At 37.0% G+C, this 23,767-nt stretch overlaps 1 protein-coding gene across 7 annotated transcripts in view; it reads left to right on the forward strand.

Moving 5' to 3' along the window:
* GRM1 (glutamate metabotropic receptor 1) overlaps positions 1 to 23,767 on the forward strand; it is a 387,866-nt gene that overhangs the window by 296,352 nt on the left and 67,747 nt on the right. The window lies entirely within an intron of this gene.

The following is a 23,767-nucleotide window of genomic DNA, read 5'->3' on the forward strand; positions in this document are numbered from 1 at the left end:
AAAATTTTTCTAACATTTTGGGGACTCAGTTGCCTCAACCATAACTTGGGAAGTGTATACCAAAGTTAAAGGGGCAAAGATCAAAATTAAATGAAACAAATTATATGGTGCTCTTATAGAAATATTTAGATAGTATTACTGTCTGAATGATGTTATCCATTTCTCTATGTATACATAAATACAATATATTTAAAACTATCTACCTATCTACATATTATATATGATATTCACCTTATATATCATAATTCTTAAATCATTATGCCCTTTCCATGTTGTCAAAAGGTTTAGCTGATATTTCTTTCTGTTCTTTTGAATTCTCCATCTTCCCAGCTATCAGATATATTCACAAACTTCCAGGATGCTCAGCTTAGGGGAATTTTATTGCTTCTGAGAGGTTGGGAATTTTATCCCAACCTTTATTTGATTCTCTGCCTGAGAAGAAACGATCCTGTGACCGAAAGAAGCCTACTAGCTTGAACCTGAGTGGCCTTTCATCTCCAGTAAATCAGGCGAGGTCAGTGGTGTGGGGCAGACTAACCTGCCCATCTGTTGGTAAACACCACATCAGAGGACCCTCCCAACCCCAACTCACCCCATCTTGGACTATCTCTTACTTGCTCATCTTTGAATTCTCCCTGAAGAGTTTTTGTATTTCCTATAGCAGTTATCAAACTTCCCTCTAAACCACAGTTTCCTTAAAAGTTGTAAATGCAGGATAAACTTTTACATTCTCTCCTTCACCAAGCACAGTCACAAGGGGAATATGTAATACACTGAGTTGAATGAATGCATGAGGGACAAGAATAGGCATCACTCAGAGATTCCCTGGCCCAAATATTTTACTGCCTCAAAGCTCCTATTACCTATTTTCCAACAAGAGCTTTCTTGGGTGGACACATGTGACTACCTTGAATGCTGCCACACATTCCATAGTGGAAGACAGAGTCTTAAGGAATGAACTCACATTTTGTGGAGGACTGGGGCCCAGAGCAGTCACAGTTCTGTGATATCTTTTTTCTTGACCGAGATAGGATGTTGTAGAGAGAGGGCATCATGAGGGCAATGATAAGAGTTTGGGTACCTCAGAGGGAGTGATCAGATGTATATAGATACAGGGAGAGGCACCAAAAGTAAATATTCTCAAACTTTTCAACATTACTTTAAATGATTTCCCTACAAGTTATTTCTCAAAATTTCTAAGTGTTCATCCTGACCAACATACCATGTCTATGTTGAGCATATTTTTTGCTAGCTTCAGGGGTAAAAAGGGTGCAAAACTATATAAGCTACAAAGCTGGTTTACCAAATTGTGCAGCAGGAACTTTCTTGAATGAAGGAATGGGTGTGTGGCCATGACTAAGCAACTGAGAAATGCTCTGCCTCTCTTTAAATCCACTGGTTGGGAAGGAAAATTTTGAAGATTCGTAGTGCATTTTTTTTAAGACTTTGTTTCTTTATTCATGAGAGACACACACACACACACAGAGAGAGAGAGAGAGAGAGGCAGAGACACAGACAGAGGGAGAAGCAGGCTCCTTGCAGGGAGCCCAACATGGGACTCCATCCCTGGTCTCCAGGATCAGGCCCTGGGCTGAAGGAGGCACTAAACCACTGAGCCACCTGGGCTGGCCAGTGCTTTGGTTTCTATTTCTCCTGTGGAAAGAAACTTTTTTGATTGTCTTAGATGTAATAATTTTATTTAGTTTAGGAAATAAGAGACAGAACTTTCCAGAGAGAATCTTTGTCTTTTTGTTTTGTTTTTTGATGATTTTTTTTCTTTTTTTTTCTTAATTCAGATTTCTTTTTTTGAGCAGTTTTAGATTCACAGCAAAATTGAGAGGAAGGTACATAGATTTTTCCATATACTTCCTGTCTCCACATGCATTACCTGCCCCATTATCAACATCCTCTGCCACAGGGGTAACATTTTTTTAAAAATTGATGAACTTATACTGACCTATCATTATCACTCAAAGTTCATAATTTACATTAGGACCCACTCTTGTGTTGTACATTATATGAGTTCAGACATGTAATGACACATATCCACCATTATAGAATCCTCCGGAGTATTTTCACAGCCCTCAAAATCTTCTGTGCTCTGACTATTCATTAGTTCACACTCCCCTCAGCCCCTGACAACCACTGATCTTTTTACTGTTTCCATTGGAATATAGCTGATATTCCCATCATCTTATCAAATTTGTTTTCACTTGTCTTTTTTTACATTATAAACTTTATATCATGCATAACCAACCCTTACATGCTATAGCTATGTTGTTGTTTTCCTAAAATTTTAATTTTATCTTGGATTAAAAACAATCTTTTTTCTTTTTATTTATTTGCCTCTCTTACCCATATCTAAATGCTACATTGTTAGCCCGATGTTATTCCCACTCTACTAATTATTTTATTTTATGATGCCGCTTTATTTAAAATTTCTTGATGTCTTTGTCAGAACAAAGAGGGCTTACTACATGTATTGAGTAACAAGGCAGGATCCATCACCTCTTTGGGCTTAAATGTAAGTAAATCTATCACAGATGTGATAAACATCCCTAACTGTGTGAGTGCATAATGGCATGCTGTAGGGTACAAAAGGTTAATAAACTGATATTTGTGCCCAAAGAAGTTTATAGTCTAGTTGAAATGATGGGACATATTCACATGATTCAATTAGGTAACATGACTTGAGAGTATATCACAAGATAGGCTGAAATAATGACATGCTAATTTGTGAGACACAGAAATTGACAGGAGGGGGAAGTCCATGCTATAAAAAATATGGGTATGCTAATTGTGAAGTTCAGATTCACACAGGAAGAGAGAGTGCAGAGGGCCCTGTGACCTTGCCTCTGGGTGGAGGAATTTTCAGAAGAGGAGGTGATGGGGGCCACCATCCTGGCAGGACCTAGACACCTACATGACTGGATTTCAAGGAGTAGCCAAGAATTTTCCTTCAGCTGTCCTGGAATGTTTGGTAGAATGTACTCATCCCAGAGCCCACTTAGAACCATGTCCCACCCTGCCTGTAAGGGTTGTACCAGCCCAGAGAGAACCCACCAGGAGAGAAAGAATCAGCCTCTGTAGAATAAGACAATATTGTGTTTTTATACTTAATATTTTTTTTCTAGCTGGAAACAAATGGATAGTGAATAAGAAACAATGGGAAAGGTATCCTATAAACGAAGGAAGAGAGACTAGTTTACTGTTTTGCATATGTATGTATCTCTGTGGTTTAAAATTCTGTTACTGAATTCAGAAACCTGTCTTAAACAGGAAATGTAATTATTCCTGGAAAAGTCCTTTAAATTCCCCAACTTAAGAGATAGTGAATTTCCATCTCTAGTGTGTTGCTTACTAGTTACGGAGCTGGGAGCAAGGTCAGTTTCTTCAGCTGCAAAATGAGGGTCTTAATACCCTTTTCATGGGATTTGAAGAGAGGTAATCAGAATATAAGTATGTAGATTTCAATTTGTCCCATTTTCTCTTAAAAGAAAGCTTTCTAACCTCAAACATGTTTAGTTTTAAAAATGGTTTGAGCTTATGGCAAGTGGCAGTGAAAAAATACAGTCTGGCAAACAACTGTCCTTGAAAGATTGCCTTAAAGTCAGCTCGTTGGTTGAAATGTAGGCCTTCAGTGTCTGTGATGGCTTGGAAATCAGAAAAGATCATAGAACTAGAGTGAAGACAGCACAATGTCCAGTTAACATTTCAGAGAAATAAGCTTTTCTTCATTTCTTAAATATTCCTAGGTCACTTCAGTATTTATTGTGATGGTAGATTTTAGAAAGCTAGTTGTCTTCTCCATGGGGGTCTCTTGTCTATTTTCTGTAGATGGAGGCTAATATACTAGGCATATCAACCTTGACAAATGATCATAAAGTTATCAACTTAAAATATTACCACTTATTATCACACAGTTCTGTAGGTCAGACGGCTCAGTATAACATGATTCAGTTGAGTCTTGTGTAGCACCTCATAAGAATCCGGGGATGAATCCTTACCAAGCTCATTTAGGTTGTTCGCTGAATTCTGTCCTTTGTAGCTGTAGTACTGAGGTCCCCATATCTCTTCTACATCTCCGCCAGCAGTTATTCCTGTAAGTTTTCTACGTACTTTTTCACACTGTCCATATGGCCACTCTGACAAAGATGGGTAAGGTCCCTCTCATGCTTTAAATCTTTCCAGTTTATCCTTTTGCCACATTTCTCTGTTTTTAAGGCTTGAGTGGTTTAGATTGAGTCCACCTGGATAATCCAGAAAAATCTCCTTCTTTTTAAGGCCCTTTAGCCTTAATTATCTCTGCAAAGTATCTTTGCCATGTAATGTAACATTCAAAGTTTGCAGAAATTTGAACATCTGAAAGGGTCCGTTCTGCTACCATAAAAAGTTAAAAGCTATTACTCTTCATTTTCAGAGCAGGTTGTCTTCCTAAGAAAACACTTTCTTATTTCAGTTAAATGATCTTGGCTATGCCTGCTATCTAATAGGCTTGGAATATAATCTCTCAGAGGAGTAGTTCCTGGCATTTAATAGACAATAATTTGCCTGAGATATGTGCTTATTTGTTTGGGATTCTCTCCTAACACAAATGCCAAGTGTTTCCCCCCATCCCTGTTATGGTTCTCAGTTGTAGGATCCATTTTCTAGAATACCAAATAGAAAAAAAAAAAAGTATTTCTTATTAAGAATCATACTTCATTAAACCTAAATATTTTTTGAACATATTATTTGGGACAATGGTCAGGAAAGGAATTAGAAATAGATTGTACTACATTTCCTGGTAATGTGGGCAAACATAGATGGTAAGTCATCTGTTGTCATCGGTAGGATTTAGCTGGTAGGAGAGACTCACATTTCTTGCTGAGGAACCATTCCGGTCATTGAGGGTGTGTTACTTCCAGGAAGGAGTTAAGTTCCTCTTCTTATGGGTGCAAACAGTGGCTGCAATGCCTGTAAATGAATCAAAAGAACGAGGAGCTGATTCTTGTATCCATGTTCTATTACTGATCATATTTTTTTTACCCAGTTTAAGCAAATAATCTCTGATTCTTTCTTTATCTTTCCAATATTTATTTCCTTCAGACTGATTTTCTCTTTCTCCCTTTGGCTCACTTCTTCTTAACCATTTCACTGCTAATTAGGATTTCTAACAAGAATGAACAGAAGTAAAGAAGTGAAGCACACAGGTACATCTGACCCTAATTACTAGTGTGAGGTTTGGGGAATGATAAGGTGAAAACCAGTGACCAAAAAGTTGGACTCTTTAGTCATCCTTGCTAAATGCCAGTGACAGTCATTGGTAACTGAGGGGCCCTACTCTAAACCTATGGATGACCTTTAATAAAAATATCTATACATAATTAGAATACAAATTATTTTATAAGCTGATGGGGCAGCCTGGGTGGCTCAGCGGTTTAGCGCCACCTTCATCCCAGGGCATGATCCTGGAGACCCGGGATCAAGTCCCACATCGGGCTCCCTGCATGGAGCCTGCTTCTCCCTCTGCCTGTGTCTCTGCCTCCCTCTCTCTCTCTCTCTCTCTCTCTCTGTGTGTGTCTCTCATGAATAAATAAATAAAATCTTAAAAAAAAAAAGATGATGAAGCTGGACCCAGAAACATTTACTATCTTGTGCATAGTCACACAACACAAATACCATGTAAATTTTCTCAAACAATGTTCAGAAAGTTGACCCTATTTCTTTCCTATATGGAGATGTCAAAACCAGAATTTGTTAGTGAGTTACAGTTGCATTGAATAAGAATCAATATGAATAAGCCAAGACAAGAATGCAAATCTGCTATTCTGTCTCATACGTGTTTCCACCAGCTTATGTCTGGCTAGGTACGGACAGTCCTAGGGAAAGTGAGTATGCTGTACTGTAGAGGTTATGTGTGGTGGAAAGCACCATATGTGTCATTACCTGCATCTTCACATGTTATTATTAGTGTGCCATGATGCCTTGTTTTCCACTAATAAATCACCATAAGCTTGAGGCCTTTGTCTTGACAACCTTATTTTCTCTCAGCCCAAGACCCTTCCATGGCCCCGGTGATATATGACTAGATCTCATCTTTGCTTGAATTCCTGTATATAAAGAATTTCTCTTCATTTTAAAGGCTTTTTCCTATTAAATTCAACCAAAATCTAATGAGAAAACTTATCCATTGTGGAGTTTTACTCTTGAAGCAAATATGAATCTCCAGTTACAGAAATCTTGTAGGTACTATCTGCCTTTAGTTAGGAATTATTTAGAAATTGAATAAGAAATCCCTTTCATTGACTGACATTTTGAAGATTAAATCTGAAGCCTCTTGAACTTCATTACAGCTTCATGAATATTATAAGGCTCCCAAACTTAACCCGTCGTTTTGAAACTCAGCCAGGAAGGTATCAGTGGTGTTAAAAATTGTGTTTATGGAATGCCTTTTCTTCTAACTGGTTTAAAGCACCCAGCACATTGTTTTGGTCTATCTCTATGACACGCATATAAGTTGTTAGGTAAAAGGTCTCACTATCCCCATTTTATAAGGTGGGTCACCAAGGGTCAAGGAAGTGATAGAAAACTAACAAAGAACACATAATTCTCTAGCAGATATTACTAAGCTCTGAATCTCTCTCTGGGAAAGTCACTTTCATTACTGGGTTTCCTCTTATTTGCCTCACATTGTGTTAGCTATACATGCATTCAGCCCTCAACTTCTGCTTCAGCCCAGTGCCCAACCCCTGTGGTCCTCTTCTCTTCATTTGCCCACCCACTTGATTTCCATCAATAAACCTCTTCCTACTCCAAGCCCTGGAACATCATTATTAATCTTTAAAGTGTGTGAGATTCTCCCAGGGTGCTCTGGCCTCAGCAATGGTTATGCTTTCTAAGCAGATTTATGATAAATCCCAGGAATCTTCATTTTAGCAGGTACCTTTAAAGGGTTCAATGTTCATAGTAGTTGAGAAAAGTGCCCCACAATCCTGATATGGAGTGGAAAAGTTAGAAAGATTTTTAGAATCTTGAGTCTATTAACCATGGCTTAATAGATTCTAGGTCAGCTCTCTTATCTAGCATAAGTTTCTGAGAAGCAAAACTGGAGGCAGAGATTCTTTTGCTAATGATTTATTGAGTTGTATTCTCAAGAGAAGGATAAGGAGGGAATCAGGAAAGGGCTGGGTAATAAGTTAGCAATTTCTCAGCTGGAGAGAAGTTTCAGTCTGATCCCACAAGTATGTGCTGGAATACAGACTGGCCACAGAATTAGCAAGGGGGCTAGTCTTTGAATGTTAGAGGCAGTCAGTTATTTGGCCTAGTTCTTCTAGGGTGTAGGGAAAGTGGTAGGAAGGAGCAATCTTCCTGCTGAGGCATTTCCAGGTTGTATGAGAGAAATTCTTCATAGAAGAAGGTAGTAGGAGGTTGTTATTAGCATATCAGGGCTATGAGTATTCTGACTGGGAAAGGTAATCTGGGTAGGACACCAATAATATCTGCTACATCCCTCAATTCAACAAGAATCATCTTTATTCCTCCTAGTCTTGAGCTCGTGGCTTTGTCATTTGCCCAGTCCAGTATTAACTCTATATTTTTTGTGTCTGGGTACCTTCCCTAGCAGCTTATATAGTACCACAGTTGCTTAAAAACTTGTTCTTCACAATCCCCTTCCTAGATAGAAAAGTCCTACCCTGGAACCAGTCCATTAAAAGGGTACCATCTGGTCACTGTTAGTTTGCAGATGTCTACATGGCTCTTCTATGACTTCTTGTTTCCAAGATCCCAACACGGGTTCTCCCTTTCCTGCTTAACTTATTTGCTGGACTCTGTCTCTAGTTCCAAGAAGGACTTTTGTATTGCAGAACTCCAGGGGTATCATTTTCATTGCATTATCTGAGAATGGCACCTTCTAGAGATGTGCCATAGGGCATCCCAGGCAATACTCCTTGGGAACAGGGTTTTTCCTCTAGACTAGATTTCAGCAGAATCTAGCAGCCCAGTCTTGTCCTCTCTCAGTCTTTCATTTCCCAGGCTCTGCCTGGTGGTATTAGAAAAGCTAGGAATGCTTTTACCTCACTATGCCTGTTGCTTCTACCATGTTTCCTCCTTTCATAAGAATTTACCAAAGGTTTTAAAATCGTAAGAGGCCATCAAATGTTATTATACATTTCATTATATGGCAAACTAATAATAAAACTGAATGCTTCAATAAAATTACTTCACTTGATAGAGATGTTGCTAAAAGGTCCATATTGCAAAGTAAATAATAAATTAAATGTGAAAAGTAGAGGACGGAGATATTAAGCTAGCTTCCCGGACCCTGGGATCACAACCTGCATATGACTTGGCTGTCTTGTAGAACTTAAGGTCTGTGTGCTATAGCAGAAATTTGGAAAGTACTACTTCCAACAACTTTCCTGCCAGAAAATTCCTATTCTAAAGATATAGCACAGTAATGTGCTCGGCAAAAGAGACTTATATTTTTAAAATTCATTTACAACAAAATTCACATAAGTGAAATAATTATAACTACTTGAACATACTATTATAAATATCATTATTTAATTTAAAAACTAATGTGGCAGCTGACAGGAATACAAAATTCACTAAAGAGAAAAGTTTACTTTGGTAACCAAAGCAAACCAAAGGTATAATTTGCATCTATCAAAGTGGGAAGTATTTTACAAAATGGTAGTATGTAGTGTTGGTCAAGATATGGTAAAATGGACATTCAAATATGAAGCTAATGGTAGAATAAATGGTATAGATTTTTTGAAGGACGGTTTTTTCAAAATATATCAAATGTCTAAAGAAACATCTTGATTGAGAAATTTTACTGCAAAGGATTTATACTAAGAAAATGATCCAATATACAATGATATAAATGTGTGTGTACAAACAGGAAAAATAAAAACTTTCAATATTCCTAACCCCCAACAGAGCAAATATTAGATGAATGCTAAGGTATATAGTATATATAAATATATATACACATATATATTTTATTTTTTTATACATATATATTTTAAATATTTTTTAAAGCAGTTTCAGAATCACAGCAAAATTGAGAGAAAGGTACAGAGATTTCCTATATACTCCCTGTCTCCATCAATGTACAGCTTTTCCTAGAATCAACATTCCCCACCAAAGTGGTACATTTGTTATGATTTATGAACCTACACTGACCTATTATTATTAATCAAAGTCCATAGTACCACTGCTCTTGGTATAGCATCATACAGAGTATTTTCACTTCTGTGAAAAGCCCCTGTTCTGTGTCTATTCATCCCTCACCACCCACCTGAGCCCCTGGAAACCACTGATTCTTTTTTATTGTCTCTATAGTTTTACCTTGCCCAGAATATCTCTTATTTGGACTTACATAGCGTATATTCTTTACATATGGCTTCCTTTACTTAATAAAATGCATTTAAAAGCCCTGCATGTCTTTTCACATCTTAATAGTATTTCCTTTTACCACTGAATAATAAATATACTCTTGTCTAGATGTACCATAGTTTCTTTATCATTGTTGGTATATTATTACCATGGATGAAAAGGGCCCCATTTTATTGGGCTTTGTCAGCTATACTATAAATTGACATTTTCAAAGTGATAGAATCTGATCTCAAAGTTTGGAGGTTTGGAGAGCAGGAAAGTTTGGAAAAGATCGAGCAGGCTTGAAGTTTCTCGGGTCTAACAAGCTCAGGTAGAACAAAGCTTCTATGTGGCCTATTCCAGGCTGTATGATTCTGAATTTGGTTTGAGATCCAAAACCCAACTAACTATAGGAAAACATTAACTTTGCTTTGTTTGCCTATTTAAATTCACCTATCTTCCTCAGGGCCTCTAATTCACTGGGTTGGAATAAGACTCTTCAGCTTATGCATGTTGAAAATAGTCACTGAGGACTGGACAACCATCTAGGAAAATAAAGCCTAAAAAGGAGTAGTTGGTAGGCAGCCCGGGTGGCTCAGTGGTTTAGTGCCACCTTCAGCCCAGGGCGTGATGCTGGAGCCCCGGGATTGAGTCCCACGGCTGGAGCCCCGGGATCGAGTCCCACGTCAGGCTCCCTTCATGGAGCCTGCTTCTCCCTCTGCCTGTGTCTCTGCCTCTCTCTCTCTCTCTCTCTCTCCGTGTCTCTCGTGAATAAATAAATAAAATCTATAAATAAATAAATAGATAGATAGATAGATAGATAAATAAATAAATAAATAAATAAATAAATAAATAAGGAGTGTTGGTGCCAGAAAGAAACCTGAATCTTCAGTATTGAAAGTCTGCTTGGATTCTGGCTTATTACTTTGTCTAAAACTCTCTGACAGGCTATTTAAAGTTCAGTAAATAATAGTATTATTGGTATCTTTATTAGCCAAGTTAATAAAGGCTTAGGTTTTTACTGTTTCCTCCACACTGTGTATTTGTACTTCTGTCAATATTGCTATTCAGGGAACCTCTTCTTCTTCTATTTCCTTTCTTCACTCTGTGTCTTACATCTACTTAACAACAGTCTATGTCCAACCTCCTATATGAAGCCTCCCTGGAATTTTACAGTGATTGATTCCTTTTCTAAATTGTTGTCCTTAGAGGTGGATCCGTGCAATTTGACTCTTTAAAATATACAAGCAGCACAGTCTCCAACATATGGAATGTGCACCATGAACGGCTGAGTGATTTTCAAAATGAGAATGTAGTCACTACAGTATTAAATTCTTATTCTGTTAAATAAATACATAAGCTTGCTTTATCCTTAAAATTTTATTTTAAAAGATATTAAAAATTCCTATTATTACAGCTACTAACTAACATCTTCTTCCCCTCAGACAATTGGATGGATATGAGCCTTGAACAGCTCTCTTCCAACAACACTTAGTTCACAAGCTTAAAATGAAACAGAATTATGGTTCTATCTTTTTAGAGATTTGAAGAACTTTCTCACTTACTATTTCAGACTGAAATAATTGCCTGAACTTCCCAACCCTCAGTTTTTCCATTTATACACAGCTTATTTTATTTCTACAGATATTAAGAGCTCCTAATTTGACTAATATATTAAATAGACACTTCATTTATATTACAGTTTATATTCAGTAATCTCAAGTAATAGCTTATAGTCATCACATTAGGTTTCCTTTTGAAAGTGCTCAAGTGTACTCTAGTCACCATCAAGAATAATCAAGCCTCCGTTAGGTCATGATCCTTCTCCTGAGCTGTCAGTCATTCACTATGAGAAACATTGAGATAATATAGAAGACAATGTCTAAATAGCTCTTATTGCTGCATGGAAAGAAGGAAGGTGTGTTTCCATTGCAGGTAGAGTCTATTCTGACAATATGATGGTGGCTTTGCAATTGCAGTAGAAATAGGGGATGTGTTGTGGTGGATTTCTGGCAGCACAGTGGCCTGCAGCTATTCTTACTCTTTGCATACAAGTTTATCTGGGCTTCTAAAACTTGTATCTCCATCACATTCAAGGAAGCCAGAGGCACTGGAAACTCACCAATAAACCACAGTATCCCTTGGTACACAAAACAAACTTTTTCCCCTAGACTAATATAACTTGAAAAAAAATACACTACTGTATTTTTGTGCTTTTCTATATGAGCAGTTGCAGACGTACCTGGTGATTCTGATTCAACAGTTATGAAGGAAAACAAAATCATTGCTGCCTTCACTTTATAGTTCTGTGAACTTTCAGGGGGCACAACTGAAAAATCAATGCCAAATGTTCTTAGAGAAGATTCTTTTAATGGGTTTCATGTTGACCTCACCACTAGAAGCAGCTGTCATATTTGATCAATGTGGCAGTGTCATACTGATCAATTTTTTCCCTGGGTTATCTTTCCCAAATATTTCTGAGCATATACAGGGTGAATATATAAGCCTTGGTTCCAGTGCTCATTTTTCATCAATCTCTATATTGGCTTTTTTTTTTTTTTTTTGAAAGAGAGAGGGGGAAAGAGAGAATGCCAGCAGGGAGGGGAAGAGGGAGGAGAGAGAGAATCTTAACCAGGCCCCATACCCAGCGTGGAGCTCAATTTCACCAGCCTGAGATCATGACTTGAACTGAAATCAAGAGTCTGGTGCTTAACCACCTGAGCCACCCAGATGCCCCTCTAAATTAGCTTTTTTATCCCTAGTTAAGGGTGGAATTCATGTCTACTGCTGCCTTTTTGTTCCTAGTTATGAAGGAAATCAGCAGAGGGGGATTAATATCATGTTTCTAACTTCACTCAGAGTACTGTGACAACTCAGCATGACTTGCGTTAATGAGAAGGAGGCTTCTTTGTATGTTAAGTTCATCTGAAAAATGCTGCAGAATATCAGGCCTCAAAATAGTACAGTACTTTAAAAGCACACATGCATCTATTTAACCCAGAGCATATACAAGCATACACACATGCACACATACACACATATACCCATGGTAAGGAAAAGTTCTATTACTCAATTTTATAACCTGAAGCCAGGATTATCCTCAAATTACAAAGGATTTGATATAAATCTAGTACATAAACCTAGACTTTTCCTACCTTTATGATGAGTTTCATGTATCCATTCTTTATTCCTTCAATATAGCCTTGGTTATGACTAACCCTGTCCATTATATTTGCTATCTCAATTCTGAACCTTAGTGATTAGTGGGTGTCAAGGCCTCTGTGTTCTCCCTTCTCTCTAGAGGTGGATACTTGTTTATATGTTTTTTAGTATCAGTTACATTAAGAGGTGGTCAGGCACATGTACCTCATCTAAATTCCAAGTCCTAATGAAAAATAATTGGCTTTATTACACTAGAAAAAGTCCCCTTTGGGTATGAAAATGAACAAGGAATAAGTGTAGACAGAGAATCATCTTGACCACATTTGTGTTTGTCTCATATACCCTCATCTAAGAATAACTAGAAGCCATGAGGGAAAAATCTTGATACGTTGCCCAATTACTTCAGTAGAACTGAATCCCATGATTGAAGCATTATCCAAAAATGGTGTAACACCTGGCATCCTAGAAAGCAAAATTCCCATAAAACAAAAAAATCTCACAGTCAACAGAAATATTGGCCCAGTAATACTAAATTCCATATGTTCCTCAAATGCATTTTTGATGAGTGTGATTTGATGAGATTGAACAAGGTCAGTTTGCAAAAACCTGACCCCAATAGTCTAAGTTAGCAGTCTAGGTTAACTACAGGCACAGACAGTGGGTGCTACTTGAGAGAGTTCCTTTTGGTACATTAAGAGCCTCCTCTAAGTTTGTTCTTATTCTGTGACTTCCAAACTGTTATTGCCAACCAAGGCTATATGCCCCAAGGGTTCTTGTCTAATTAGATTCTTAAGTTAACCTCTGTGGTTATTTCCCCCAGAACAGAAAGGTACACTTCCAGCTAAGCCCATGGACAATTGTGTCCAGAAGGATTGACCCTTGAGTAGTCTGGGAACTCAGATAAAATCTTAGGAAATCAGTTAATAGTTTCTTGAGGCTAGGTCAATCTGAGGTCATAGAATCTAGAATATTAATTCTTAGTGGTATGTTTCTTTTCAAATAATTTTTGTCTGTTTTTAAATTTTCTCTATAGAGTAATGAATGGAACATCTATATGAAAGAGCCATGCAAAGTATTCTGCCTCTATGTCAACACGTTCCATGTGAAATAAATCATGGTGACCTCACCATGTGAAGAAATATGTGGAAGTCCTCTTTATAGATTATATAATCTACAAGTAAGGGAGAATTTTATTTTGCACACACAAACATTTATTAATGTGGTGGCAAACACCACATCTTTCTATGAACCTGCTGAGTAAAATAGCACTCTTGGATTACAACTAAGTGAGAGACAGAGCAACATAATACTTAAGAATGAGAACTCTGGAGTCATACCAGCTAGGTGTCAGGCTAGTCACCACCACTATACAGCTATGTGATCTTGAACAAGTCACTCAACCCATTAGTCCCTGGATTTTCTGTAAGTAAGCTGGATATAGTAATATCACTGATTTCATAAGTCATGGTGAGGTGAATAAGATAATATGTGTAAAGCATTTGATTAAATTCCTATCACATAGAAAGCACCTGATTAAATTTCTATCACATTAAATTCCTATCACATTTGATCATGTTATCTCTGTATATGATGCTGGGTCAGGTTTGATGGAATTCTTGCAGATTTTTAAAACAAAGCTTGTATTTTAGAAAAATTTTAAGGAAAAGTTGCAGATTTTTATCAGGGAGTTCTTATATTCTCTGCACTCAAGTTTCTCATATTGTGAACAATTCATATTGCTATGTTACATCTGCCACAATTAATGCACCAATATTGGTACATTATTATTAACTGAACACCATGTTTTTTTTTCATATTTTATGAGTTCTCCTTTTTTGTATTCCAAGATCCCACCCAATGTATCACATTATATTCATTTATATTGTCTCCTTAGACTTCTTTCTGTTCTGACAATTCTTGAACTTCCTTTGTTTCTGATGACCTTAACAGTTTCCAGGAGTTCTGGTCAGATATTTTATTTAATATCCCTGAAGTTGGGGATCCCTGGGTGGTTCAGCGGTTTAGCACCTGCCTTTGGCCCAGGGTATGATCCTGGAGTCCCGGGATCGAGTCCCGCATTAGGATCCCTGCATGGAGCCTGCTTCTCCCTCTGCCTGTGTCTCTGCCTCTCTCTCTCTCTTTCTCTCTGTGTGTCTATCATGAATAAATAAATAAAAACTTAAAAAATTAAAAAAAAATAATATTCCTAAAGTTGAGTTTGGCTGATGTATTTCTTATGGTCAGACTGGGATTATGGGTTTTGGGAGGAAGACCACAGACATGAAGTGTCTTCTCAACACAACAGATTAAGAGAGTACCCTATCAATTTATTACTGATGATGTAACGTTGATTACCTGTCTAAGATAGTATTTACCAGGTCTCTCTTTTAATACCTCTTTTAATGCTGTGCTCTTTGAAAGCAAGTCACTAAATGTAATACCACTTTTAATACTGTGCTTTTTGAAAGCAAGTCATTAAGTGTATTCCACTTTTAAGGGATGGGGAATTATTCTTCACCTTCTTAAGGGCAGGACATACATTTTTTGGAATTCTTCTGTTTATATTTGTCTCTTCTCCATTTATTTTTTTAAATTTAATAATTTATGTATATGAACATGGACTTGTGACTCTATTTTATACTTTGGGTTATAATTTAATACTATATTGCTTATTTTGTTGCTTAAATTGTTCAGCTTTGGGAAAGACCTTTGGGTAGTCTTTCAGTTGACTCTAGTGTCCTTTTGACATTTATCTTTTTTTTTTTTTTTTTTTTTTTTTTTTTTAGCACTTCCTTAGTTTCTGGCATTGCAGGATGCTCTAGGCTCATCTTGTACATTTTCTGCCCCAGCCCTACAATTGTTTATTTCTCCAAGAGTCTTGATTCTTTTTACTAGAAAATGGTTTTAGAAACCAAGACCTGGGCACTGAGTGTGCTTATTGCTTTTGGGTATTGTAGCTTCAGTCCACTGAATTGAGAAATATTTATATACCAGTCCACATCTAAATATATATATATATTATATATATTATATAAATATAATACTATATATAATTATATATAATTATTTCTATATAAACTTATCAATATATTAAGCTAAACTTAAATTCATGCTAATGCCTTCAGCTTGATTCCAGTACCACACGGTTTATTCCAGTTTCCCCCTTTGCTTATCTGTAACTTTCCATTCCAACTATGATAAACTTGGCTTCTACCATCTGCCATGCATTGATTTATTTGTTCAACCTTGGTGCATGTACAGCTATTTCAGAATTGTTAACCCACACTGTATGGGAAACAATTTGGCCAACTAGGCTATATTGCTTGTATTCCATTTCTGAATATAATTTTAATAGATTCAGATCAGCCCTCTAACTTCTCAAAGAGGTCCTTCTTATAGAATCTATATTTGGCATTCTTGTTTCTTTAAATATGCCCTTTATAATCTGAGCAGAGCAGTTGACATCCAAGCGGATTTAAATAAAGTCTGCACCCTGTATTTGTTTATCAACAGATTCTGCTAAGAATTCTTTTCCTGTATGTGCTTGACAACATTAATCTTAAAAACCACTCTTTCAATTTCTGCGACACATATTGACTAAAGTCTCACTAGCCATGAGTTCTTATTGGGGCCTTAGGAATACCAAATTTGATTCTTTCAAGAGATGTTATTGGAAGACACTGCATAAAAAGGAATATGCCATTCAAGAAATCCCAACAGTTGCAACATTGGTACAGATAGTGTTGTGATCTACACGGGCTGTTGTCTACTTAAAATATCAACATAAAATACCAACTAATAGTGACCTAGGAAGATGAACCATAAATTAAAATCCATAGTAGATCTCATTCTTAGGTGATACAGGCATGCTAATAAACCTTATAATCTATATTTAAATCCCAAAGTCTGTTTAGAATTTGATAGGCTTCTATTCCAGGCTTCCAACTTATCCACTTGGCATATGAATTCCAGGGAAAAGGCTGAAGAATATGAAATTGTTTAATATGTACCAAAGTATGTTTCTTATGTATGATATTTTGTCAAGTTATAGATACTTACTGTATTAATAAGAAGTCAATTATTAAAGTACATAAAATGCCAATGCCATATAATTCTATGGTATTGTTTTTGTAATAAATAAGACTCTATATTGCCTACCAGACAACGCTATATTAAGTCCTAATTAAATAGCTCAGAGATCAGTAGAATATTTACAAATAGCTATTATATTTCTGCAAAATCCACTCTAACCTATTAGCTCAGTCCAAACAATGCAACATAAACCTGGAGGTACATTAAAAAGGATAAACTATTGACAGGAACTCAAAATAGATCATAATAGCATTGAATCATGGAACTCTCTTACATATGTAGAAGGAAGCATGTTTCCTATCATCCATAAGTAAGCAGAAGTGGTGCTGTGAGCATAGATACGCCTTCTTAGAGGTTGATAGAGACCCAGAGGAGTAAGCAAGGAATCTGACCCCACAGGTTGTTGAGAAAAGAGTTGGTGCCTGATGAATTTTAGCAACACTTTAACTTCTCTCTGTGGTTAAAGCAGCCAGCTCTCTGTAACATACTTTATCTCTATGATTACCTGCCAAATGCTTACTGCAAACCCGCAAAGATTAGTTACCCAGGGGGAGTGGTTTATAACTTCATGACAGCATTTTGTGCCAGATCAATAATAAAGGCAAAGGCACATAGCAAGCTGCCCTTGTTTTCTTTGAACTATCCCTCTAATTCAACGTACTGTTACTGACTGGATTCTCAGCATCATTTAAACACAGCAGCAATTGTCCTCATTTGTTTTTCACACACACCATAATTTTTGAACGAATTACCTAAAATGCAATTGTATTTTCAAGGAATTGAGGCTTACCATATATTATCATCAATTTGAGAGCCTATTGTTCACGTGTCATATAAATGGGGGATTTCTCTCTTAACAAAAGATTGTGATGGTGAATTTAGAAAAATGTACTGCTCACATATGTTAAACCCAGGTGGGTTTAAGCAATAGAAAATCAACTAATAATAACAGTGATAATAACATATGCTCGGTTAAATGAACCTTCCTTTCTTCTATCCTACATAGGAGTTAATTTACATTTTAATAAACTGAACAGGAAATAATGGAGGGATCATATTTTTCTGTGGTGTGAACAGAGAAAGCCTAGGCAGTTGTGAATTTCATCACAAATTCTCCCTGGAAAAGCAGAAAGAAAATTTAACAGTCTAGATCTTCAAGAAAAACTGAAGGCACTTTCATCCTTTGAGGTCATTATTTTTAAAATGATCTGATTAATCTTTCTTCAATTAATCTGATATTTAGGTCAGTTAGAGGAATATGAATTTTATTTTCTTAACAATATAAAATAATGCAGCCCTTTCTATTTTGATCTGAATTTAGCGTGTATCAAATGATATACTGAGTATATAATGCTTTCAGATAGAGAGGCTGTGCAGAGTTATAAATGCCAAGAAATCAGAAGAATATTTTCTCTGGGATAGTTATGTTTATCACTATTTCCCAAAATACTTCCTTATTTTATGATGAGATAGAAGAATGCTTGTTTTGTTTCTTTTTAGTTTGAAGTTAATACTGAGGGTCTAAATTTGAAAAGGCAACTGGATTTATGCATACTGGTGGGGTTGCTCTAATGAAATAGAACAGTCATCAACCAAAGTACTCTTTTACACTTCAACATTCTCTCAATCTCTATTCTTTATCCTTTCACTTTCAGCATTCAAACTGAGACAATTATTATTATAAACTCAGAAAAAAATAAATATCAAACTGATTGTTTTTGCTTACAAATGTCTTTTCTGTTAGGGGAGTTCTCCAGCGCTTGGATACTTGCATGCATAATGCCACTTGGTCCCTGCCAAGGGGACTGGAGGCCACTGCCTCTATACTTATTAGCTACGTGACCCTAAGTTTACGACCCATGGGATTTCAGTGGGACAGACAATGTACTTCCTTCCCAGATTTTACACAACTAAGAAGTAGACCCAGGAGTCAAACAGATGTTGTGTTAGTAATGTGATTGTATATATAGAAAATTCAAAAGAATTTATTGAAAATTGGAATTAATAAATTAATTTAGCAAGCTTGTAGGATGCAAAGCTAAAATACAACTATCAAGAGTGTTTCTATATACTAGCAACAAATAACATTTTTTTCAAATATGCCAATTGTTGCAGCATAATAAAAATCAAATATGTAGATTCTGCCCACTGAAGAACTACAAAACATTGCTGGGATGGATTTAGGAAGCTCTAAATAAAGAAAAGCATTCTGGACATGCTCTAAATTAGGATCTTGACATCAGTTACATGGTTATGAACTTATGTAAACATTTATTGATCTGTACAAGAAAGTTTTCTGCACTTTACCATATATGAGTTATACCTCAGTTAATTTTTTTAAGATTTTATTTTTAAGTGATCTCCACACCCAACATGGGGCTCAAACCTATGACCCTGAGATCAAGAGTTGAGTGTTCCACTGACTAAGCTAGCCAATAACCCCCCCCCCATTTTTTTTAAAGTTAAAAACAACCAAAAAACTAACTGAAAAACAGAAACCACACTGGATTAAGGACATAGATTAGATATATGGCCAAGATAGACTTTTCACTACTTGATCCTAGAACTAGAGAGATTAACCTGTCTAGCCTACTGGCAGGGCTACACAACAGCCCACATCTACCCAAAGCCTCAGAACCAGCCAGAACCTTTGAGTACTGTCAGATGATGGATTCCAAATGTGAAAGCAAAGGGCAGAGTTGAGCATGCCCAGTTTCTTCTTTTGTTTTTTTTTCTTTTTTTTTTTTCCCAGTTTCTTCTTAAAATGAATCACTCATCTCTTACCATTAGGTAAGTCAGAAGGCCTGAAGTGCTAGTTAATAGGGAGTCTCTTTAATAGAAGCATTTACCTGAAAGAAAAGAAGGGAATGAAGGATTAATCAAAGGGAAAGAAGTCCCCATTTGTGACTTAATTTTAGTCTTCACATGTTGTAAAAGAGTGATCATAGAAGCTATCACATATTGTTGTGTGAAGAGTAAAACGATAGACTATGTAAATGGCTTTGCCATGTAGCAGTAAATGTAGAATTGGAAAAGCAAAGCATAGAAACTTTAGAGCGGCAAGAGATCTTTAGAAAGATAAGCTGATCCACTTGTATTTTTTTTTTTTAATTAGGAAACTGAGACCCAAGGAGGTCTAGACTTATGTAAGTTCCATGGCATGCTGGAAATGTACCGACGTATTGTAGCAGCACTGCATCTACATCTGCATCTGGGTCCCAGGTGTTCGTGTGCCTCGTCCAGAGTTCTTTATGCTATACCATTCTACAGAATAGACGTCCTAACTGGAAGCAGATAGAACCTCCAACCCTTCCCCCTACTGCCATGAAGATCCTGTTTTCAGAGGGTATGCAGTCAGTGCTCCCTCCTTCCCCCCTGTGAAGACCATGTGTGCTGCCTCACTCAAGCAACAACTTGTAGCCCTTATTGTGTTGTAGCAATAAGAGCAAGATTACTGCTTAGAATCAAGGTAGCTATTTTTACAATCCACTCTGAGGTAGTTAAGCAGGTATTCTTTTGAAGGTAAATAAACACAGTCAACTACAATTATTTGATTCTATTTAGTGTATTAGGAAAGGTAATGATTTAATGATACCCTAGTGGTCTATAACAGTTAACACACCACAGAAAACCGAATCATAAAATCCCCTTCTCACTAAAAATCCTGACATTAGTATTATGAAAGGGCACTAAATCCCAGGGAACCCCAGTGTTTACACCTTCCCACCAAGTGACAATATTATTATTGGATTCTCTATTCACTGGTCATGAAAATATAGGATATGGGAGGTACAGGGAAACCTCTAACATATTCTGTTTATTCAGTGACAGATTCTTGCAACATTATCTGAGACAGTTGCTATGGCAAAGAAAATGGTCCCATAAAGGCCAGATGATTTTCTATGTTGCACCTTCCCAAATGCTAGCTCATAATGAGCTGGGGTAGTAGCTGATGGTGGCACCCCCTTCATGTGCAGACCCAGTGGACTTGCAAGGTAAAGAAGTGCATGTGCTCGCTTCACATTTACACAAACACACAAACTGTTTGTGTTTATTTTGGAAAGGCGTGTGAATTACAAATATTTCCTGCAAACATGTGCCTAGCTTCCTGGCTGCCTGTATAATGAATACTGACAGGATGAGCTTCTTTGTCATAGTTTGCTGTTAAAAGACTGGGTGTCGGTACTTTTGCTCAGAGAGACAGCTGTGCACATCTGGAAGGATCCTAGGGAGAAGCCCTAAACAAGCTTGATGAGACACACAGAGAGAGTCAGAAACGTAGAAAAATGGAGAAGCAGCGTCCTCACAGGGAGTCCATTGTGGGACTCGATCCCCTGACCCAGGAGAATACTCTGAGCCTAAACAGCAAGCCCTAAACAAGCTTGATGATGATCCACAGTAGGATGCCCTCTCCTCAACCACCAAAAAAGTTCTGCATCTGTAGATTTCTATATCTGTACCCACACTGCCCCTGAGTGTAACAGAAAAAATAAGGATCAGGATTGCATTTGGGATACCACTGCTCCTTCCTCAATTGTAAATGGGGAGATTAATGTCTATTTGGCAGGATTATCATGAGCTCATTATTTGAACAATGTATAAACAATCCAAAAATAGTAGCTAGTGTCAATGTGTATACTTCCCATTAACATTTACCTACTGTTATCTAATGTAAAATTAGTTAAAATTGACAAGAATAGTCTACTAATTGTTTATTGTACATATACAAAAATGCATGTATTTTTATATACATATAATAATAACATCATAACAGCAGTAAAAGATACACTTAGAGGCTGGTGTGGCTCAAGAAACGTCACCATTTAACCAGTTTGTCTGGTTACACCTGTGCTTCCAGAATCATTATTATTTCACTCTCAAAAGTGGCCCAGTTTGGACAATAAGTTATATGACTGCCCTAAATAAGAATCAAAAGGAAAATATTGATCCCAGAGAAATCCAAGAGCAATTACAGTCTCAATGCTTATAAATAACATACCCACCAGACAATCCTAGCTTAAAAAGTTTGTACTGGAGACATCAACATAATTTTGAAAATATATAATACGTCTTTAATAGCAGTTACCAAACAAAAACAAGAAACTCAGTGGTTGTTAAGGCTTGCCCCAACAGAGAATTTTTCATGAAGAACACTAGGTATTTATTCTCCTATTTTCTCACAGTTTGCTCCTGGGTTCTTTAATAGCTGTAACTTAAAACAGGTGGTTTTGTATTGACTAGAACCCTTTAAGAGGCTGCTGCATTGAAGGTTATTTGCCTCTCAATTTTTGTCTGTTTTTTTTTTCTCCCCCTTTCTTTAATTCCTTGTAACTTCTTTCATTCTAGCAGTTTTAACATTTAGTTCCAGCACTTGGAGGTTTCAAACAGTCTTTAAAGCCTTGTTTCAAACTTAACAGATAGATGACAGTCATTTATCTCTTTAATATTCAAATATAAAAGAGATAGAAAGGAAACTAACATTAAGAGCCAAGAGTTCTTGGTGACAAACCAGGTTACCCTGTTTCAATGACTTCACAATTTTGCAGGGATGTTTGGATTCTGCTTTATATAAACGTCTATACTTGCTCTGTGTGGTTTGGTTTTAAAGTGTATTCTCTGCCTGTCTTACTTTTTACTTCCTTTCTTCCTTTCCATTGAGAAAATATTACTTTGAGTAAATCACATTTTTAATAATTTCCTAGTAAGCAATTGTGGAAGACAAGGTGAGATGGAATTCTTCCCATCTTCAATCTGTCCTTGGTATTTTGTATCTCACTTTAGGGTAGCTACAAGTATTTTTGTCACATTTTCAACTATATCTAAATAATTAAGTTTTAAAAAATAACTTGTTAGCAGCATGTGGGTGGCATAGTCAGCTATACACCAGACTCTTGGTTTTGGCTCAGGTCCTGATCTCAGGGTCATGATATTAAACCCCGCATCAGGGGTGTCAGGCTCCATACTCAGCTTGGAGTCTGCTTGGGATTCTCTCTCCCTCACCCTCTGCCCCTCCCACTCATGCTCTCTCTCTCTTTCTCTCTCTCAAATAAATAAATAGATCTTTAGAAGAAATAACTTTTTAGCAATGTCTTATTTCTCAAGCTTAACATCAAAGTCAAAGCTGTTTATCATCTTATATCTTCCAAACACTTCAATCTTCTCTCACTTCTCTGCCACTCTCCGGTAGGAACTTCAGTGTCCAGTGATCTACCTAGGGTGGAAGAAAGAGGTCAGCTGGCTGGGGGAACAAGGAGCTTCGTGCTATTCTCAACCCCATCAATGGCTGAACGCATGGCCTTTCCCAGCTTCTAGCACTTGAAGCATAAGTGGAATAGATCCCTCACTATTAGTTTAGGGTGGGGATAAGGGGAAAAGGGAGGGAAAGTCTGCTGTAGAGAGAAGCAGATTTCTGGAACTAAGTACAAAATCTCTGAATTATGCCAGTGATGTGTTCCAAATCTATTTTGTTTTATAAACCTATTATCTTTTTTCAACATATCCAATTGGTTTCTGAATTTCTCATCTATACCTAAGTCCTTAAGTTGAAACTTCTGTATGGAGCTCATATCTAACTTTATACTATTCTTGTGATACTTGCTTGGCAGTTGGGGAACTTTTGATCACTGTGACATAGGTAGAAATGATTGCAGGGTTTTTGAAATTCATGGGTAAAGGTTAAAGTCTAAAATTAAATGTGTTGTATGACTTTTCCGTCAAGAAACAATTTACCAGGGTGCCTGGGTGGCTCAGTGGTTGAGCTTCTGCCTTTGGCTCAGGTCATGATCATGGAGACCTGGGATCAAGTCCCACATCGGGCTCCCTGCATGGAGCCTACTTCTCCCTCTGCCTGTGTCTCTGCCTCTGTGTGTGTGTGTGTGTGTGTGTGTGTGTGTCATGAATAAATAAAGAAAATCTTTTTTTTAAAAGAAACAATTTACCTGAGTTTCTAATAATCAGCAAATCTGATTCAAATATTTCTATAGTTTCAACCATATGTAAAGAGAGATTCATACTACTTCGTTCTTCTTTTTTTAAAAAATATTTATTTATTCATGAGAGACACACAGAGAGAGTCAGAAACGTAGAAAAATGGAGAAGCAGCGTCCTCACAGAGAGTCCATTGTGGGACTCGATCCCCTGACCCAGGAGA

This window comes from Canis lupus, chromosome 1, assembly GCF_048164855.1.
Source record: "Canis lupus baileyi chromosome 1, mCanLup2.hap1, whole genome shotgun sequence".
In the NCBI taxonomy this organism is placed as follows: Eukaryota; Metazoa; Chordata; class Mammalia; order Carnivora; family Canidae; genus Canis; species Canis lupus.